This window comes from Scleropages formosus, chromosome 10 (genome assembly GCF_900964775.1).
Source record: "Scleropages formosus chromosome 10, fSclFor1.1, whole genome shotgun sequence".
NCBI lineage: Eukaryota > Metazoa > Chordata > Actinopteri > Osteoglossiformes > Osteoglossidae > Scleropages > Scleropages formosus.
The window spans coordinates 6,432,943-6,441,856 of record NC_041815.1 but is presented as its reverse complement, the minus strand read 5'-3'; positions in this window follow the sequence as shown (position 1 = coordinate 6,441,856).

Below are 8,914 nucleotides of genomic sequence, written 5' to 3'. Positions count from 1 at the left end.
ACGCCGAACAAAAATTGTGCTGATCCTCAAAAATAAGCTTGACAAAATTCTCAACACATATTCAAATGGTCCCCGATTTACGACGGGGTTACATTCCATGAAACCCAAAGTCGAAAATATTGTAAGTCATAAATGCATTTAATACACCTAATACACACCCAAAGACCGGGAGATGCGGATCGCTGCCGCTGCCCCGCGCCGCACGAGAGAATCGCTCCGCATATCGCCTGGCCGGGAAAAAAAAATCAAAATTCTAAGTACGGTTTCTACTGAACGTCTATCGATAGCTCACTATCGTAAAGTCGAAAAAAATCGTAAGTTGGACCATCCTAAATCGGGGACCACATGTACTCCATAATTTCAAAAGGAGAAAGTCAGACTGTATCATTCGAATTAGCATCTTCCTCATTGCGTTCGGCTCTTCGATAAATTCTGAGAGCGAAACCTCACCCCGCAGGATATGCGTAGAGAACGTACATAATCTGAGGCCTAAGCATTAACATATGAAACACGTTATCCACGGAAGCCATGCTCTAAACATTCCCGACAGGCATCGGCATCGAAGCACCGGATGGAAGATTTTTTCCCCGCGCTTCGTACTGCCTTAAATTTACTCTTCGGATACGTTGTGTAAGCGGCTACGAGCGTCACGCTGAACTGTGAATCCAGAGAGAGATTTATTAATGAAAACGGCATCAAACTCAGAAATGGACGCAAGGTTTTCGCGCACCCTTAACGGACTTCTGCGTAGTTCACGACGATACCGCTCGACGCAAGTCAAGTTTCCCGTTGAAAACGAAGCCACTTGAACTCGGTTTTCAGGTATTAACTCCGCTGCGGCTGGTGCCTTGGGTGTCAACAGGAACATTAATGTAAATTTTCCTTTTTTGTGCCAGGCTGCACGACATGCTGTACTAATTTGAAACTTTAGTCTGAGAAGAAATATGCTGACTATAATATCCTGATGTGTAAGTGCTGAGTACGAGTATATTATGGCTTAGGGGTGTTATTGGGGGTGGGGGGTGGAGGGGATAAACACGAGTGGAGCGAGTGGATAACAGAGCTATATGAAAGCTCAGTGATGCAAGGAGTGTGTTTTCCAGTGGTGCCGGGTTTCAATTACTAATTAATTAGGGGAAGACATAATTTATCGGAGAAAATCGCATTTCGCATATCGGGCACAAAAACACAGATGCACGCAGTTCCATATCCTACAGCACATCTTTGTTCCCTCCACACAATCGGCGCTAAAGGATTCCAGCTACGTGTAATAATACGGTTCAGCGCTGCATTATTTCCTAACAGACATCAATCAATCAAGTGCGACTTAGTACCCCACATCAGAATTTGCCACCAGGCACCGAGCGGATCGCTTTTATGACTTACGCTAGCTGGTCGCAATGGATTTTAAATATTTACATCTCTTCCATCCATCCATCCATTACCAGCAGCTGCCTGCCCAGTGCAGGGCTGCAGTGGTGCGGAGCCTAGCCAGGAAGGTCAGGGCATTCACACACAGGACACGCGCTCTGAGGACAACTTGGAGTCGCCAATTCACCCGAAACGCACGTCTTTGTTTGAGAACGCGCAAACTCCACACGGAGTTCAGATTCAAACCAACGTCCGAACCCACAACCCAGGAGCCGTGAGGCAGCAGCTCTACCTGCTGCACCACTGTGCCACCACGTTAATATTTCCTAATTAGTTTTCTTTATTTAGCCGACACCTTTGTCCAAGGCAACTTAGGAGGCCATGAATAGCTGTGCTTATTATAGGAGCACCAGTAAAACGACACGCTATCGTGCATATCTACAGGAAACAAGTAAACAGACTGAACAATTATCACTGCTGTATCACTTGTTTGAAAGCCAAGATAACCAAGAAGCTGCATGTGTGAGCACAAGCTGCTCTGAAAGCTGTAGGCAATGGCCACATACTAGGCGTCTAACCGAGTCCGGGTCCCGGCTGCCCCCTGCGGACGCTGGCTTTTCTTCCCGCCGAGCTGTTAATTAAGTTGTCTTGATTGAGCCGTTCATTGGACGCGATGGCAGGATTCAAATCCCATTAAAGTGTGTGCGCTACTAGAGGATTAGTTCAGGTGCTCATCGCTGTTAAATGCACTTGATATGAAGTATTACAGAAGATGTAAGGACACTTTTAGAGTTATGTCTGTGGTATTTAAAAAAAAAAAAAAAAACATTTTCCTTTATTGGTTATGATGTTTTTTTTTTTTTTTGTTTTATTTTACAATCCAGAAGATATACTTTATTTCTGTATCATCCCAGGTAGATAACAATGGAAAATAATTAAAGGTTCAGACAAAAGGTAGCAGGTGGTGCAGTGGTTAGATCCACTCAGGTTCAAATCCCACATCCTGCTGTCTACTAACCCTGAATTTATTCAAGAAAAAAGAAGATGCTTTTCTCCAAAACAACTTCCATTGAACTCTGTGTAGTGTTACCAGCTCACACACCTCATTCACCAAGGTGACTTACACTGCTAGATACACTACTTACAGTGGGTCACTCATCCATACATCAGTAGAACACACTCTCTCTCTGTCACTCACACACTATGGGGAACCTGAACAGCATGTCTTTGGACTGTGGGAGGAAACCAGAGCACCCAAAGACTTACAATGCTAGATACACTACTTACAATGGGTCACTCATCCATACACCAGTGGAACACACACTCTCTCTGTCACTCACACATTATGGGTGAATCTGAAGAGCAGGTGTTTGGACTGTGGGAGGAAACCAGAGCACCTGGAGGGAACCCACACAGACATGGGGAGAACATACAAACTCCACACAGACTGAGCAGGGATGAAACCCATGTCCTCTCGCACCACCCAGGCACCATGAGACAGCAGCGCTACTCACTGTGCCGCCGTGCCGCCCAGATACAAAAGTCATGAAATAAACAAATAAAATCATCCAAGTAAATGAATGGGTGAATCATTTTAAGTTGCTTTGGAGAAAAGCATCAGATCAACGAATAAATGCAAAAGTAGGGACTGTGCCATTCAAGGTCAGCGCAAACAACATCATGTATACATGGATATGGTTGATGTGACCCGCACTGGGAAACTGTAAGCTGAGCTGTAACCAAATCGGAGATGTCCTCGTTTTCCTCCACCGTCTGTGCACCATCCAGCAGCATTAGCCGCAATTTACGGAACAGCGCTCTCTCATTAGGTGCCACGGTGCATCAACAGGTAGCGCTGTCTGCTCGCAACTCCGGGGCCGTTCTATACGCCTGCAAAACTTTGCCATGTGCAAGGGTGCCCCAAGTTCTTCGCTGGCGAAACATCATCTCAAGGGAAGACCCTCCAGTGACCCCTTACGCTGGAGTTTGTAAAACAAAAGTGCTTTCGTGACAGTCGGTCATTACAGTTAATTTATTCTGTATTTCTATATGCATACAAAACTGTGAAATATGTCCTGCACAGCAAATTACCGAGAATGACGACTATAAACGTAACAGCTTTTATGTGCCCAGCAACAGCAGAGGCATATTTTAAAAAAAAAAAAAAAAAAAAAAAAACTGATTTTACAGGTCATGTTCATAATATACTTCCATTTCCGAGCCTGTTCCTCACCACCTCCGGGTCCATTACTGACAAGATGGGGGAGATCAGAAGCAGACAGGACAAGGGACTCCAGCGAGAGCAGAGGAAGAGGACTGCACGTCTACATGAACAACAGTTGATGCAGTAGACTATACATTCCCCCACAAGCCTGCCTATCTATCTATCTATCTATCTATCTATCTACAGTGCTGTGAAAAAGTATTTGCCCCTCCCTGATTTTTTCTTCTTTTTTTGCATATTTGTCACAGTTAAATGATTGAGATCATCAAACAAATTTTAATATTTCACAAAGATAACCTGAGTAAATACAAAATGCAGTTTTTTAAATGATGATTTCATTTATTAAGGGAAAAAAGCTGTCCAAACCTACCTGGCCCTATGTGAAAAAGTAATTGCCCCCCCCTTGTTAAATCATGAATGAACTGTGATTAACCACATTTTTTGGAAAGCTGAGTTAAATTTCATTTGCCACACCCAGGCCTGATTACTGCCAGACCTTTTGAATCAAGAAATCACTTAAAAAGAACCTGTCTGACAAAATGAAGCATGCTAAAAGATATCAAAAAGCAACACATTATACTGCGATCTAAAGAAATTCAAGAACAGATGAGAAGCAAAGTAATTGGCATGTATCAATGTATTCAATCCTGGGTTATCTTTGTGCAATATTAAAATTTGTTTGATGATTTCAATCATTTAACTGTGAGAAATGTGCAAAAAAGTAAAAAAAAAGCAGGGAGGGGGCAAATACTTTTTCACAGCACTGTGTCTATCTATCTATATATCTATGTGTATGCATACAACGACAAAGTATCTTATACAACTGTCACACGGTGGAAACATATTTTTAATACAATAGCAATGTATTGTTGAATTAGAATAAAATAACGCAAAAAAACCACGCAACATCTGTCATGTCTAAGCCATTCACACAAACTGCTTACCTGACAGCAATGTAACGCACAGAGCAGCGTCTCTGCTGTCATGCTGAACATGCATATATCTTTATGGTCAAAATGTCAGGTAGAACAATAAGGATGAGGCACAGAGCAATAACATGTCAATATTTATAGCTGCATACAATATTGCATCGTGGATAACTGCACAGAGGAATGTGGACAAGTGCGATAGAGAGGCCGGACATGAGAGAGGGTGACCTCCCCGTTCAGCCGAGTCAGTGTTATTCCCACAATGCAAACAAACATGGAATATTTGGATCACTGCAGAATGTGCTCTTTTGCCCTCGTATTTTTGATTATATTATAGCATCTGGTACATAACGCAATCTGTCCATAAATAAAGTAGCGAGAAACCCATTAGGACAAGAGAGTCAAATAAGACCATGGCTCAAAAACACACACACAAACAAAAAGAAAAAAAAAAAAAATCACTGTGGTGAGTAATGGAACCATCTGATCTTTGAAACCATGTGAGAAATGCAGGATATGGGTTTTTTGTTGCATTTTTTTTTTTTTAACATTCAACTCACATCACACGGAATTTGCCATTAATGAAACCACCGTGATGAATATAATCACACCATCTGTGGTGGTGTGCGTAGGCACTGAAGACCAAACAAAAAATAATGTTCTGAATGATTTGTATTCAAATTTCTGTTTGATAGAGGACTTCACTCCATATCCGGGCCATCTAATAGGTGGGGACACAGCTCAAATTAATTTTAAACCGGCACCCTTTTCCAATTCTGCTGGCCACAATAAATATTTTAAAATGTTCATTATTCAGTTCACACTGCAGCATGTGCTGTGGAGCATTTGCTAATGTTGCCCAATCTCTCAAAGGGGACAAATAGCAAGTGCGGATCACCCCAGAGCTGCTCTCAGTCAAACGGTGACCGTAACATTTGTTTTAACACACAATGGAAGCAGGTGTAGTCAAGCTGTTGATGAAGAAGAAGAAAAAAAAAAAAAAAACTGTGTGAACACACCACACGGGGGGTACAAGCCGCGTAGTCAAGCTGTGTTGTAATATTTGCTGTAATACAAAGAACACAAGTTCTGCCAGTCTGTGGGTGTAATTTTTATTGTATGTTAGAGCAGCAGGTGGCGTAGTGGTTGATGCAATCCTGAAACTCAAAGGACTTCTCCAATATTGTTGGCGATCGTCAGGGCACATAACCGGCATTGCTCCGGTAAAACATCCAGCACAGAAAAAAATAAAAAAGGGGTAAAACGGCACACTGCTTTGCATAAAAACAAGTGCGGTAACAAGAGCAGCAGGTGGTGTAGTGGTTAGAGCTGTCACCTTGCAATCAAGGGCTTTGTTTCGAATCCTGACCCTGGGATAATACCCTGGAGCTAGGTTCTTACCCTGAACTGATACAGTAAAAAAAATCCACCAGCTGTATAAATACGTAAACTATTTTCAGTTATTCGGAGTTAGCATTGTGAATTGGCCGGGAGAACGGAGTTAGCTAAATAAATAAGTGAACAGTAACGAGAACTACACCAACCGTTATAGAGCTTCCACTCAAGAAACATATGTACCAAACCAAATTTTTTACAAGAGAGTTACAGAAATGAACCTTCCCAATTTGAACGAAGTTTATCGTTTTATACACCATTTCTCACTGCTCGGAATAATCCTGCATTCTTCTGCTGGTAGAAGTTGGTAGTCTTGCAACGTGTGATGTTTTAGTCCTCAGCGGACCATAGAAATGAATTTTCTTGGTGAGATGAGTCAGTGAACAAAGGTCATGCGTTATGCAGGCCAATCTTTCAAATGAGGAAAACCCAGTGGGTTTTTCCACTTCTGTTTGTGTGTGTGGAGTGTGTGGAATGATAAACAGAGCAGTTCAGGGAGCTGCAGAATATTCCAGATTTATTACTACTGCATGAAGTCAAGCCAAAATTGGAACTAAGCTGCAAATTGCAACTTGATGAATGCAAGAAAAAAAAAAAAAAAGATTATTCAAAGTGAATATTCTGACACAAGCTCCCAATAAATTAATTAACAGCTTTCAGCCCCGGTAAAGCTCACTTTTACGTTTATGGAGTTTATAGAGGCAGGTAAACAGCAGGCAGTGATACTGAGCAGTCAGCAAACATCACCCGCCAGGATGCAGGGCATTAGCTCGTGCTGAGCTGAAAATAATCATATGTACACACTGCAAAACTGAATGCCAAAAGCATTTCAATTGTAATTAAACATAATGGATCTGTTGTATGTTTACATCTGGATCCACAGTCCTTCTAATATATATAACACTTTTATTCATTTAGCTGACACTTTTCTCCAAAGCAACTTGCAACGTAAAGCTACTTCCAATTATTTACCCATTTATACAGTGGTGTAGATTTTTTTTTTATTTTTTTTTTTTGAGTACAGGTGGTCCCCGAAACTCAACGTAAGCCGAAAATATCGTTAGTAGAAAATGCATTTAGTACACCTAACCTACCGACCATCATAGCCTAGCATACATGCGATGGCCATTACAGGCTTTCCGCCTTCTGGCTGGACAATTATCTTGAGTTTCTCGGAAAGTTGAAAAATCATAAGTCGAACCATCGTAAGTCGAGGAGCATCCGTAATACAGGGTAGGTACTTTGACCAGGGATGCTACAACAAGAGTTGAATTCCAACCCTCACCTTTTTTACCACTCAAAGATCCCTGATGTAGTACTACAGCTATTTAAGTATTTTCCCTGATTTGATACAATAAAAATTACCCAGCAGTGTAAATGGGTAAATAACTAATTACTCGCATTGGTGAAAAGTGTCCACTAAATAAATAATAACAATTGTGTATTTTTAGTTACATCGTACGTAACTGGAATGATTTATAAATCCATCATCAATAAAAACTCTTCCATTGGACAGTTGAGCTAGCTACACACTTTTATTTAATTCACTACATCTAACATTATTAATCACATCAAATTCCAGACTTGAAGCCCAAGTGCACCACCATTCGTCGTCATCCTCGCTCCCTCCAAACAGCTGTCACAGTCACTTCCTTCACAAAATGTATCCATTAAACATGTGTAATAGAGCCCGTCTCATTTTCTGACATATCTCAATGCTCATTAGTTTGCATTTCCACATCAGCTCATATCTGAGTAGCACCTGTTCCTTCCTACTGGGCAATAGATGACCATAATGACTTAGAAAAGCAGGACTCATCTTGCAGTCACAAGGATGAGAGGAAAAAGGGGCGAACTCAGAAAATATTAATCGAAATACAAATCAAATGTACACTTTCAGAATTCTATCAGAATTTTGTGTAATTTTTGCTTTCAACCATGACTAAAGTGGCATCGCTACAAGTCTTTATCAGGCTAGTGTCAACTCAAATTACTTGATTTTTATCACCAGAAGCTTCACAGACTTCACAAGTCTCTTTCAATTCTTCACTATCACCCTGAGAGTTTCTATTTATTTATTTGCTGTTGGTCAAAACTGGCACAGTAATAAGCACAAATGATTTTAGACATATGTGCCCCATCCTCCGGTGCCAACTTTCAGCTTGAAGTCAACAACACCTTCTATGTTTCCATTTAATTTCGAGAGAGAGGAAAAAAAAAAAAAAAACACAAGCCATAGGAATGAAAAATGAATCATAACAAGAACATAAATGAATGTCTTGCAGAAAAATATCATCCTAGCGCCCACTCTGGATCAACACTGTGCCATTAAAAATGTATTGGGTAAATTCGGGAGGCAACCTATATGAAGGTCACTGCTTAGCTCTTCACGTCATTTTCTTCAGCCAATGGCAAAGACAAAGGGGATTTTGTACATCCATGCGTGGGGTCTCTAGTATTTCCACCTATACTATATTTGTAGGCAACTACTGGAAATGCCTCATGTGTCAAAAGGCTTTTCAAGAAGGTTTCAAGTTATTTTCAGTATAACGGCACTTAGAGCAGCACTCTGACTCTTGCCAGCAAGTGCAGAATATGCCGTAAGACACTTTTTAAAGGCCCCTGACATCTGTGATTCCTCCTCATGAATTAACCAAACTACCAGTTTCTATTCTTGAAGGCAGAGCTTGCGGCGCCTCAAACATTTTGAGCGATACAAATCTATGTCACGCAGCAGTCATGATCGGTTCCGTCTCCTCGGCGATGCTCGTTCCGCACGCTGTCACACGCGCCGGCGACATACTGTGCCTCGCACACGAGGAATGACATGCATTTGTTTCGTGAGAGTGACACCTCATGGGGCCCGTGATCGCGCCATGGGTGTTTGGGAGTCACTCTGGGCTGCAGCTCGGGGCCTAGGAAGCGCCGCATTACCGCCACAGATCTGGGCCATTAATGTTCTCATTAAGTCTGTGTTTGCCTACGAGGTACGTCC